Raw genomic sequence first — 13,809 nt, 5'->3', positions numbered from 1 at the left:
ACTTATATTAAATTGTGCACCCTCATTATTCTTCTTCCAAGCTGTCTTAAAGGATTGCTGGATTTAAATATTAAATATACAAATGTGTAACAAAAGTTTGTCAGCTACCTCCTTTTAAGACAAACTAAAAAAGGTAAAACTGTATTTAGTTGTCTGAGCTTTGCTTTTTCAATTGGATGATATTATTTTATCAACAGGTGTTCCACAAATTGGTGCAATGCTGTAGCTTTCGCAGTCCTGTATATCCTGAAACATTTTCTTACCAGCTGCGTTGTATAGCATTTGTGAAAGAGTGATGATGCCGCCTTCGTTGCATAATCGTGGCCGTAAATGCGCACAGCGCACCAGGAAATGAACCTTGCCGGCGCATCGCAGGGGGGTAGGATGATGTGGATGTGACTGGTTATATAAAACTATAGGGCACAGTTCGAATGAGCCAGATGGGATGATAGTTGTCATTTTAAAGAGTAACGAGCTTCTTGTCGGCTTTGGGACATGTCGCTACTGCATGACCTTGTGAACTTGTCTGCTGCGTGACCTCAAAAAATGGCTCCCCGAGCACCCCTTCACATCCCTGGGTTTATTTGCACAGGCAGTTGCCCAAGCAGGAAGTGACATCAACGGGTCCAAAGTAAAAATATGTCGCAGGACGGGCTGTCTAGGATGTCCAGGACCGGTGTTTGTAAGGGAGGATGCCGGCTCCACAGAGAGTGATGCTCACTGAGGGATGCAGGAGAGCGCCACACAGGCGAGACAGACACCGGAGGCTGAGTGAGTCGCCTGCTGACTGAGTGCTTTATGCCGTCACTTTCATTCATGCAAGTTCAGATATGGTGCCATACTTTGCCCCTGTCTAAAGCCGGTGACGCAGCGCATAGCGGGCGATAAGTCTTCACTGTGTGTTGAATTGAGGGATTTTGTCGGTGTCGCTCCTTTGAGAGGAGGGTTGAGATGTGTACCGCGATAGAAGATGAAAAAAAAAACAACCTCTGTTATGAATTCAAGTGGAGGAGAGCAGTGAAATCCGTGCGAGGCTTTCGGTGCGCTTTTGCACATTTTGATACACTAAACTGTGCAGATTGTTTTAAAAAACATGAATGACAGCGTTAAAAGTAATAAAAACAAACGGCACATATTAAGTTTAACAAGTTGGACGCGTAGCACATAGCTTTTCAAGCGGCTTCTCAACACATAAATGGCGTCTATTTTTATCCGTCCTGCGTGTGTGTATGTCGTCCTCACCAGGGAGGCTCTGACAGACCCTGCCGTGCGTCCAGGCTGAAAGTACTGCAGTCACGTGGTGTCTGCTATTATCCAGCCTCGCGTCAGGTACAGCCTACCTACTGTTGTTTCGAAACCGTTTCCGGGATTATATCCCTCCGGTTGAAGATGAGAAAAGTAAATTGTAGGGAAAATTAAAATAACTCCCTTTCAGTTAGTAACAATTTAAAGCTTTAATATGTTAACATTTAATATTCCCAGGGAACAAACAGACTAACAAATAAAAAATGAACACCAGAAAGCTCACATTACTACGCTTCATAACTTAGTTTTGATAAAATAAAATAAAGCCCATAAAGTGCAAGCTTCATACCTGTACAGATCTCAGCATCTCAGCCTGACAAGCGGTGTCAGGCAGAGATGCTTATCTACAAGTGCCGATTATTTATTATGTTATGCAGACACAAATTTAAATGTAATACATTTATTATTATTACTTTTACTGCTCCTGCCAGGTAAAAGTTCATACTGCTAGATGTTATCTACATATTGTACATTTATGCATTATATATAGCCTATAATTCATACTTCAGCTGTATTAGCTTTATGATTAAGACACTAAATCAAAATAGATCTTAACCACACTTAAAATAATTTATGAACTGCACAGTGGTGCTGCTATTTCATACATTGGGCACTTGTGTGCAGTAGCTTCTGAGATTACTGGTCTATATAACTCACACTGCTTTTGCCTGCCTGTCTGGAGTGATAGCTTCATTATTCATGGTTGCGTGTAGACAGCAGTGCTTAATCTCTGGTTTGAATGGGGCAGCCTGTTACTCTGGAAATAAATGCCTTTGCGTGGTCAGCCTTATCTGGAACACATTCAGGAATAGAGAGGCACCAAATAACAGGGAGGACTGCTGTGCTGAGCCTCAGGGTGGCAACAGCAGCTAAAAACCCTACCCTACTGTGGCATTTGGGGGCGATTTGAGGCCAGTGGTAATTAGCCAGGCCGGACCCAGGAGCACGGCCATATATTCTCAGTGGTGAAAAGGTCTGGGCAGGGGGTCTATTGGCGTTCGACAGGTGCAGCGGGAGGAAGGCGTCAGGAGTTTAGGCAATCAAAACCAGAGATGAGGCCAAATGACAGCATCATTTGGCTTCTAGGGTCACCAAGAGTCTCTTCCTTCCATGATACTGAATATTTGTAGATGTGTGCGCATTAGTGCGTGCATCTTTGTATGTGTTCAGACTGCATGTGTGTGTGCGTGAGATGGTTACTGGTGTGCGACACTGGGGTGGGGAGGTCAGCGGGTCATGTTTTGAGTTGCAGTAATCATCTGTCTCACTTTATCTGGCTCACACTTTCACAAAAAGATCACTTCTTGTCTAATCACACTTGTGTCCACTAGTATTATACAGCAGTCCCTGAGAAGGTTGGATCATTTGGCTCTTATAATAGTGGTTTTTAAAAAAAAACAGTTTATGGCTGTTTTGTTATGTTTTGATGCCAAGAGGGTGACTAAGTTGAGGAATAATCTGGAATCTATCTCTACTGTTAGTGGGACACACAACTCATTGTACTGGCTGTTAGAGGGAGGAAAAGCAGTGGTGCTGACCATGCTATGTTTTTTCTTGCTTCCTGGCTGTTCTGCTTGAACTCTATAATCCTGGTTACAGCCATTACAAATCCTGCTGTCTTGACTTGAGACCCCAGACAGGAGACAGGCTCTGCAACTTGGTTTCATTTAGCATTCCTCTGGGCTTTACGGGCAGGTGTTTGACATTACTGGCAGGATATTTATTGGAAACTTTAAAGGCAACTTTTTTGCTTACCTCTCAATTAGGCACAGACACACATGCAGACACACACACACACACACGCACACACACACACACACAATGTGTACTGTAGGTGCAAGCAAATAGACAAGGGCACTGACATGCTTTAACACATAAGGGGATGATCCATATAGAACATTCTGAGATTGACAGTATGGATGATTTGCAGAACGTGTTATCACTTCTTTCTCCAGCTCTGTCGAACACTTTTTGGCTTTTAAAGCGCACATCAACACCATGCAATCCACCCATGACCCATGACTATCCCTATCTCTCTACATGCAGCCCCTCTGCCCTTCACCCATTATGTCAGGCCAGTCTATGGAGTGGGGTAGAAATAGAGTCGGTGGGAAGATGGCACGTGTGGCCAATAATTACCGAAGCTTAGCAAGGCCAGTGGCTGTGATGTGCAATTCTCAAATCAAGGTGCAGCCTGAAGACTCAGCCGCTGCCGCTGCTGCCCTCTGCTACTTGATTGCTGGCAGCTGGTTGAGCCATGTCAAGTGGCAGGCAAGGAAATGTGAAATCCCAGATAAAGCACAGAGCCCTAAAAAGCCATGAAGCTCAAGTAATGAGGAAAGTGATGGGGTTTGGGGTTTGGGCATGCTTAGCAGGCAGGCAGGAGCCAATGCTAACGCTTTCAACCTCTCCCTCTTCTTGGTATGTCTGTATGTGAGAAAAAGAGGAGGGGTGAAGGTGTTTGTATATTTGACTTTCCTAATCCTGGATTTAAGAGGATCCACCAAACTTCAACAATGCAGAACTGGTGGGTAGGTCAGCACAGTTCGAGATATACCCAACCTAAATCCTTCCAGGTCATCCTCAGCCATAAATCATGTACCTTCAGTACATTCTGCCTATGCTTTCATTTTTCCCAGGGCCAGTTTCTTTAAAAATCAAGTTAAAAATGCCCGTAAAATCCCCCTCTCAAGATCTGCAGAATCATTTCTGATATTAATGGCAACCTGATTTGGAACAATTGTACCAGTTAAACGCATTCCTAGTTTTGTGGAGGCCATTATTCCTGGTTTTTAATCACCCCTTCAGTTTTTATAACCTCTCCAAGCCTTGTGCGGGGCTGAGGGGACCATATGTGGGCACAGAACAGGGGCCTGTATGTATGAAACAGATACAAATCAAATTTCACACTGAAGTGGAAGATAAAACTGAAACCTACTTTTTTAATATTAAAAATGCTTTCAATAAGGCTAAAGCACAGAAAACTCAAACAATCCTGCAAATGTCAATACTGCTGCTTATAGGATCACATTAGCTAAAGCTGTAGAGTTTTAATATGTCTAATTATATGCTTGTATTCATTTGTTTTTCTAATTTTACACATATTTTCCTCTTTTGTCAGCATTGTAAACAAACAAGAGGAATAAATGTGGTATTTGAAAACCATTGAAACCATTCTCTAAGCAACTTCATTTTATGCACTTAAAGGTTTAACAATAAATCCTCATTGTTTCTTTAATGGACTTGATTTACCAAAAAACATTTTGGAGGCAAATTTGGTTTCTGCTTGATTTAATTTGTCAATATTTTCTCATGTGTGTGCACTAATATGCGTGTGCATGTGAGGGGGGAAATATTTATCCCTTTTAAAAGTGCAAACACTTGCATTTATTTGTCTTTTTTTAATTTATGCAGTGTTTCTGACACATTTCTATCTATTAACCTCCTAGGACATGGCGTCCACATATGTGGACATCACATTTTGGGTTATTTAGATCTTTATTTAGATCCAGTTTGGATTCGGGAGACAGACACTATCTCTACTTTTAAGATTAGGCTTAAAACTTTCCTTTTTGCTAAAGCATATAGTTAGGGCTGGACCAGGTGACCCTGAATCCTCCCTTAGTTATGCTGCAATAGATGTAGGCTGCCGGGGGATTCCCATGATGCATTGAGTTTTTCCTTTCCAGTCACCTTTCTCACTCACTATGTATTAACAGACCTCTCTGTATTGAATCGTATCTGTTATTAATCTCTGTCTCTCTTCCACAGCATGTCTTTATCCTGTCTTCCTTCTCTCACCCCAACCGGTCGCAGCAGATGGCCCCGCCCCTCCCTGAGCCTGGTTCTGCCGGAGGTTTCTTCCTGTTAAAAGGGAGTTTTTCCTTCCCACTGTCGCCAAAGTGCTTGCTCATAGGGGGTCATATGATTGTTGGGCTTTTCTCTGTATCTATGAAGCGCCTTGAGGCGACATTTGTTGTGATTTGGCGCTATATAAATAAAAGTGAATTGAATTGAATTGAATTTAGACCAAAATACTAAATCTTGCTCTACAGGGGCCTGATATCCACTTACGAGGACGTTATACTGCCACTGTTCTATCGAAATTTTAAACGAATATCCTCATTTTTCTTAAAAACAAAAATCAGATAAAAAAAAAATCTGGTAATTCTTTGTTTTTACATTCATCAGGTCCCAATCATCCCAAATATCAAAGAGAAAATAAAAATGCATGCCATGAAAGAGTTTCGGGTCTTAGGAGGTTATTTATTTATTTAGGACAGTGCATGTTAATGAACATAAATGTAAAAAAAAAAAAAAATTACATGAATATAAACATACCAGATTATAGCCAAGGGCTAATTTCCATCTGTTGTCCTTAAGCATAAAAAATAGACATAAATATTCATAAAAATTCATCATTCATTCATAATAAAAACTCCTTAAGATAATTACAGTTACAATTCTCAATAAAATATCGACAAATGAAATAAATTAGAAACCAAGTGTGTGTCTTGTGTTGTTGAATATTACACAGTATTGACGTAGTTGTTTTAGGCATATGTTATTTGGAAGTCCAGATGTGCAACACTGCTGCCAGTGTTCACTACGATGATGTAGCGTGAAACCCAACGCAGTGGCTCACTTTGGCCAATAATAGCTTCACAATGTTTGTTAGCATAGCAGAAATTTAATTTGGAGATTTAGGGTTGTTGACAAAACAAATAGCTGCAAGCAGTTGTGGCATAATTGCTGGAATATAGTGAACTCGGTGAGGTCAAGTGCTCCTTTTTTCACGTGCTTGTTCATAATGAGCACTTGACAACATACCACATGCATAAATTGTGGTAAAAAGTAAGACTTCCACCACCCGGGTGTATGAACTTTGGACCTTTGGATCCCCAGATGACTTCCTCACTGCCCCACTGGGGAAACATATATTTTTTTGGCCATATAAATAAATAATCCAGTCATTTTCAATTCAATTCAATTCAATTCAATTTTATTTATATAGCGCCAAATCACAACAAATGTCGCCTCAAGGCGCTTCATAGATACAGAGAAAAGCCCAACAATCATATGACCCCCTATGAGCAGCACTTTGGCGACAGTGGGAAGGAAAAACTCCCTTTTAACAGGAAGAAACCTCCGGCAGAACCAGGCTAAAGACATGCTGTGGAAGAGAGACAGAGATTAATAACAGATATGATTCAATACAGAGAGGTCTGTTAACACATAGTGAGTGAGAAAGGTGACTGGAAAGGAAAAACTCAATGCATCGTGGGAATCCCCCGGCAGCCTACATCTATTGCAGCATAACTAAGGGAGGATTCAGGGTCACCTGGTCCAGCCCTAACTATATGCTTTAGCAAAAAGGAAAGTTTGAAGCCTAATCTTAAAAGTAGAGATAGTGTCTGTCTCCTGAATCCAAACTGGAAGCTGGTTCCACAGAAGAGGGGCCTGAAAACTGAAGGCTCTGCCTCCCATTCTACTTTTAAATACTCTAGGAACAACAAGTAGGCCTGCAGAGCGAGAGCGAAGTGCTCTAATAGGGTGATATGGTACTACAAGGTCATTAAGATAAGATGGGGCCTGATTATTTAAGACCTTGTATGTGAGGAGCAGGATTTTGAATTCAATTCTGGATTTAACAGGAAGCCAATGAAGGGAAGCCAAAACAGGAGAAATATGCTCTCTCTTTCTAGTCCCTGTCAGTACTCTTGCTGCAGCATTTTGGATTAACTGAAGGCTTTTCAGTGAGTTTTTAGGACTTCCTGATAATAATGAATTGCAGTCGTCCAGCCTGGAAGTAATAAATGCATGAACTAGTTTTTCAGCGTCACTCTGAGACAGGATATTTCTAATTTTAGAGATGTTGCGCAAATGGAAGAACACAGTCTTACATATTTGTTTAATATGTGCGTTGAAGGACATATCCTGGTCAAAAATGACTCCAAGGTTCCTCACAGTGTTACTGGAGGCCAAGGTAATGCCATCCAGAGTAAGAATCTGGTTAGATACCATATTTCTAAGCTTTTCAGCGCCGAGTACAATGACCTCAGTTTTATCTGAGTTAAGAAGCAGATTAAATTAAGTTATTTAAAATATCGAACATCTAGTCACCAAAAATGTCTGTCAGTTTTAGCAGATTTGGATGAGGGCTTGTGGCTCAGTGTGTTAACTGATTTCACATATTTCTTTAAAATATAAAGTCAGATTTTTGAATAGACTGACGATTGCGGTCTGTCAAAGTCACAAATCAGATTTGCAGAATGTATGAGTGAGTTATTTGATTTTTAAAGTGACATTTAGGGTTTTGGATTTCGTTTAATATTGTACTAAGCTGTTTTAATCCATCACTGCCACATGTTATGCATCAGTGGAATTTAGCAAATTGAATTTTGTCAGTATCCTTGGAGCCAGTTATGCAATACAAACTTTTAAAGACTGTGGTGCCCTCTTGTGAAGTACAATGCACTTTGGTTAGTAAGCTCAGTGAGCCAGGGATTCTTAAATATGTGTGTTTGAATTAAAAGTCCATATCTTAAAGCATTAATGATGTATTGTTAATTTGGGGAATTGATTTGTTTTTGACAAAAAAGGCAGAAGCTGAATGAAATGTTGAAATTTCCTAAATATATATAAAATCAAGATATAAGCGAATAGGCTGAAAAAGAGAAAATATAAAATAGCTGCAACATTAATCGCATTTAATGCAGAAGATGAAGACAAATTAATTAAGCCAATCAATTTTCAGCATCAGAGCTTTGGTTCAACTTAAACTGACACACACACAAATTATATATGAAAAATTGAACGCAACAGAGGGCCAGAGAGGGACGAGACCTGAACTGGAGCTCGCTGTCTTCCTACTTATATTCATCCCTTCTCCCACCTGTTTCTAGGTCTGCACAGCTGGTGTAATTTGTTACTGAGTTATCGTTCTTTAAGATTTCTAAGCTTAGCTTAATCTTTAGTTAATTTAACGCAGCTAGTCTTTAGCCTCGAGGTTTCACAGTATTTGATAAAATGTGTGAAGTCTTGTCTTGCTGACGGTTTACTTATAGTTCACCGAAACACCTGGCTGCTCAGACACCAAATAGTCTCACTCCACTGCAGTAGGTGACACGCTGTCACGCCTGGCTTGATGGCATAATTTACCCAAGTCACAGTTATGCAAGCCAGGAGGGCACGGAGTGGTTCATAGAGAGTCTTATTGCTTGTTTACCCTGTGCTTTGTGGCCCCCCCCGCCAGCACCTACAGCAATTATCACCTTGGAGGAATGTAGGACTCTCGTGTTAAATACTCTTTGACCCCCCTGTTGGAAGAGGGCATGGGGTGGCTGCTCCTCCCAGTGGACATCAGGGGGTTGGTGATACAGTCAGTGGGTGCAGGTTTGAGTACAGTGTGTGTATATGTATTTGTAGCGGTGCAGAAGACACAAGAGGTCTCCTTCCTCAAACACATGTGCCTGCAACTCCCAATAGTGTAAACAAGATTTGGGTGGTGTGTTTACAAAGTAAATTAGTTTCTACAGATCTCTATTTCACTTAAAAAACATAGAAGGTGGTCTTGGAGCAGAGGGTTATCCAGGGGCAGCTATTAGATTTCACCTTCATGCTGAAGTCCATTATGTTAAAACAAATACTGCAACTTTTTGTCTCGTGACTAGTAAATTAGCCCAACCACAATCACAACTTTACAAGCGACTGTAGCGCACTGTAAAAAGTGGCTTTTAATGCACATCTGTGTAAGAGAAAGTGCGAGGAAAAACTAGATCGCGGAGGGTGTCTAGACGTGAGAGTTGTATTATATATGATGCTCTTTGCTCTAGAAGGGAATTCCATTTGAACATATGACATGTTTAGGCACAGGGATGTAGCCAGACACACACACCTTTCTTCCTCTTCCATCTTTCTGTGGCCCATATCAAACGTCTTTATGAGTGCGAAGAAAATAGTCGGGAAATAGTATCGCATGTGCCGTAGGGAGTAAAGATACCATGGAAATCAATTGTGTATGGAATCACTATTTTCTGACCATGATTGATGCTTTGAGCTTATGCATTTTTATCTTCACTTTTACAGGCTCTGTATCACGGCTGTCTGCTTAAAGGGATGCTGTCTGCTATCCAGTTATGGCGGAGGTAAGAAAACATGTTGTGAGTGTGCCTAGTGCTCTCTGTGCTTTAGATGACAGTGCTGACATGAAGGTACAGTGTTGGTGTTGTAATTGCTTCAAAGTCAGCACAGTAAGTGAGCATCGTCTTGAAACGTCTCGCTAATTTTGACCTCAGTTACCCCGAGACCAGCGACTGTGCTCTGTCCTGACCAGTCTGCGTTAAGCTGTGCATTGATTAACCCCTCCTTGAAGGCAGCCACCCTTAAAAAGCAAGGGCCTTTACACGTTGTGACAAACCAAAGTATCCCCCCAGTGTCATCAGATCACTTCGCCACTTTCAATTAGCGATCATCTTTTGCCACATACTGGTAGGGCAGAAGTGCTCTGTTGAGCCAGATGAGCAGGTCAGTCCTGTCCCAAAGGTCCAGAGCTCTTATAATTTATTCATGCATGCATGCACAGGCAGACAAGACAAAACACACCCATCCTGTAGCAGGACAAACAGCTGCCAGCTAGAAGAGAGTGTAGCAGAGTGAGGGTGGGTTAAGGTGCAGAAAGCAGAGGCCACTGTAACTACACGAGGCCCAATCAGCACATCATCTGCACTTACTTGTCAGGAGTTAAACTTCTTCAGGTTGTCATGGCAACATACTTTACTCTGCCACAGGGGATGTTCTTCTCTATTTCAAATTGGACTGTAACGTCGGAGTTGGTTAAAGGGAATTACTTCACTGTACTCAGACATAGATTTCTTTGAAGATGAGGACTATGATGTACTGAGCTTGATGAAATGTTTTGATCTCGATATGTATGGTAATGAATCTGGTGTTACATATGCATGCTTTTTGCTTTGTTTTGGTTTTTATGCGGAGCCTTTAACCTTCAGACATTAGCGCGTTGTTTGTCTTAGCCTCATTTCAACAATAATTGCAGCAGTTGCAGGCTTTCTTTTTTTGTCTTATTTGTGCTGGGCCACCCTAACCGGTAGCGTGGTTGTAAGCGAGCTCCTCTCGCCTTGCAGACTTCTGCTTCCCTCAGCACGCTCACTGCTGCGGCACTCATCCACGAGCAACACACTCATTCACACGCGCTTTCGCATGACTGCACTAATGCACAAACAGGACTTTGGCCTCGGTTGGCTCACGCACACTCAGTTACTCACTCAGGAATTATCGTCGTAGTAAAACCAGAGAAGAAGAGCGAGAGAGACATGAAGACAGAAAGCGGGACTGAGACCGGGGAAACGGAGGGAGGGAAAGGGACAGTGATTGCTCAAACAGAAGCGTTTTATCCCCAAGCGGTTTTTAAATGCTGCCACGTCCGTGACCCCAGTCGTGGCACACCATTGTTCCCTCCAGTAGATGTTGTGGCCACAAACTTTTTTTTACATGTATTTTTCCACCAACAAGAGTAACATTTGAGAATTGTTATTTGTGCTGCAAGTGTTCAGTGTCAGTGTTTTTGTCTTTGAGTGTCTGGTTAAAGGTTGTACCGCTCGGCAGCTTAGTCATAGTGTGTTTTGAAGGATGTGACAGACGTGTTCTGGAGTGTGTTGTTCTGCTGTTCTCACATTTTTCTCTCTCTGTCAGTTCCTCGCTTACTCTGGCTGTGTGTTTGTGTGTGTGTGTGTTCCTTCTCTGGTCCGCTGCTTTGGCACAAAAAGAAATACTGGGCCGCCCCATTCTTTGTTCTGCTTCCTGTAGGAAACTAGCAGCAAATTGTGGCTCAATGAGGCGTTGCTGTTTTGTGTGGTCTGATAAAGTGCAAACGAAACCGTCTGGGCTACACTGGCCCGCTGCAGTGCTTTCCATTGTAGATTGGACTATGAATGTAGGTCTGTGTGATGGTTGGTTAGTGTTGAACATTAGGTGATGTAGGGGAGGGGAGGGGTGGTGGTGCTGGGTCTAGGGCCCATTCACGCAGTTTTAAGATGTCACCCAGTGTTTGGAGCTGCTGTCCACTGTGTTTAATTGTGACGATGGGTCATTAGAAGTCTGCTTAAGACTAGAAAGAGTCTGATGACTCGCTTGCTTTCAAGGGTTTCGAAATCCAAATATTGTAGAGTTCTCATATAAAGTCAGCGTGACACACTTGTCAAAGTGATCAGAGCGGGGCATATGTGTGTGGGTGTGTTGATGTGAGTGTGGGAAGTCTCCCAGTTTTTACTTCAATGCATTCATCCAACACCTGCAGTAAGTACTTAGCTTAGAAATGTAAGGGGTGACTCACGGAATATGAAATAATTTCATGAAGAGTTTGTAGTCCTAGCTTTTGAGCAAAGTAAAGCTGGAAGCAAACAAACTACTTCAACGTCATCTTAATAGTTTATTTGATCAACCATTTAAACATTTCCAAGGAGTGAAGTACAGAAATATTTTTAAATATAGCTTACCTTTCAAAGAAAGGTTTTGTACATTACAGAAGTGCGCAAGTCTACTTAATGTTTCTGTTATGATACTTATCACAGCAAAGGGTGAATTTCAGTCCACTGGAATAAAGTTAAGTGGAAATTTGATACATTTTTCCAGCAGTTTGAAAATCACACAGTTCATAGGGGTGCCAGATTTTACTTCTCAGGTTTGTTTCATGACTTGTTTCATGGATGCACACGGGACAAAATACGGTTAGGATCCACAGATCAAGTTCTTTGAATCAAGTAAAACAAACACATGTCTTGGGAGACAGACAAAGAAGGAGGGTCTTGGGTGTGCCATGGCCCTTGTCTAAAGTGGTTATGGGGCCCACATGGGCATTCTGCTCTCCAGAGGCTGTTGGGGTAATTATCTGCCAGGGTGCACGTGTGGGAGTGTGTGTCAGATTGAGTGTGTGTCAGATTGAGTGTGGGTTCTGAGCTCATGTGTGCAAGGAGCACATGCAGTTGTTTGCAAGCATCCTGGTCTCGTGTTTTGCTGCGTCTCCCTTAAATAGGATGAAATGCATCGACCCTACATACCTTTAACGCTTGTGCAATCTATTCACATATAGACCCTTTATGCTCTGCTCGTCTTTTCCTTACCCCCGAGAATTCAGAAAGAGGATCTGGAAGTCTCAGAGGACGAGTGTGGCTGGGGTAAGAGGGTGAGGAGCCATCTTTGACAAGGGGCATGGGGCCCAACGGCACAAAGCCCCATTCCCTGCTCCTCCATGTGGAAAATGGCAGGAGAGCAAGAGGAGGAGGGGAAGGAGGCAAAAAAAAAAAGTGGAGCAAAGAGGAGGAGGGAGGGACAATTAGTGAGATCTGTTAATCACCAGGGCAACACTCATTTAATTGACATGTGAAATTTGGATTCGTCTAACAAGTCGATGAGCAGTACAACAATGTACCGGTCGTCTGAGATCTGCTGGTGGAAGCCAGAGAGGGGAAGCAACAACTGAGACCTGAGGCCAAGGTCTTTGTTAGAAGTAGCAGTGTTGTTGGGTGGGAAGACTCTCCACAAGGAGATTATTACCCATTATGTGTTTGACCCTTTTAGATTTCTTCCCAGCTGCTCTTAGCTGGGACTAACACACAGCAACACAGCAAAGGTTTTCTGTGTGTCTTTGTATGTTTTTGTCTTTAGCATAAATCTGAGTGTGTAAACAAAAACGTTTTTAGTATCACAATAAACCAGGATCATTGTAATAACTTGGAACAGGGAAATCAGAAAAGGAGGTGGGCAGAGGAAAAAAACATGAAGTCTTTACAGAGTTTATACAGAAATCAATAAGCTATTCAAGGTCATCAGAAAGAAGCACCACTGTCAAGCAGCTGCTACACTGAAAGCACACTAAGGGCCTTTCTCAAACCAACCCCCCAATCCCTCTCCCCACACACTTCTATTCTGTTTCTACGTGGAGTGTGACATCCCAAACCAATTAGTCTTAAGTAGGAGTGGATAATCAAATCAAATCAACAAATCAGCATTGATGCTGAGTTGCCAATCATGCGCAGTGATTCATTTGTGTTTGCTATAGAGGCTCTGTAAGTTCTATGCACCTATTTTTTCAATGTTCAAACAAAGATATCTAATTATGCACACTTCAAGTTTGTGCATGATTGTCTAGAAAAAAGTGAGTGTAGTCCTTTGATTTGCAGAGATCTTTGCAAAAACATTAGGCATGTTCTATCCAAGTTAAAAATTAGTTAAAAATTTACTCATATTTTCAAGTAAAGCTAAACAAGCCAGACCTACAGGCCTAGTTTATTTATGCCGTTTAGCCACAAGCAGTACAAATATCACCGAGTTTCAGTGGACCATTTTTCTACAACCTGAAGCAAAATGTACACATATTTTCTGCTGGATTTCTGTGAAATTTGGCAGTTTGGTCTTAATATTTAAAACTTTATTTACCTGCCAAACTTTTATTTAGTCAAAACTGTAATTTTACCATCTTATAATTTG

General features: G+C 41.8%; 1 long non-coding RNA gene across 3 annotated transcripts in view; it reads left to right on the top strand.

The window, feature by feature from the left end:
- Window positions 1–390: 390 nt before the first annotated feature.
- The window catches only part of LOC146524897 (uncharacterized), a 107,268-nt gene continuing 93,849 nt past the window's right edge, over window positions 391–13,809 (top strand). For 2 of the 3 annotated variants that reach the window (XR_014876195.1, XR_014876191.1), the window contains exons 1-2: window positions 391–771; window positions 9,394–9,452. This is a non-coding gene — a long non-coding RNA (uncharacterized LOC146524897). The remainder of the gene's footprint in view (window positions 772–9,393; window positions 9,453–13,809) is intronic. The other variant, XR_014876192.1, reaches the window with a different exon arrangement.

This window comes from Neolamprologus multifasciatus, chromosome 2, assembly GCF_963576455.1.
Source record: "Neolamprologus multifasciatus chromosome 2, fNeoMul1.2, whole genome shotgun sequence".
In the NCBI taxonomy this organism is placed as follows: Eukaryota; Metazoa; Chordata; class Actinopteri; order Cichliformes; family Cichlidae; genus Neolamprologus; species Neolamprologus multifasciatus.
This window is presented reverse-complemented; position numbering and strand designations above follow the sequence as displayed.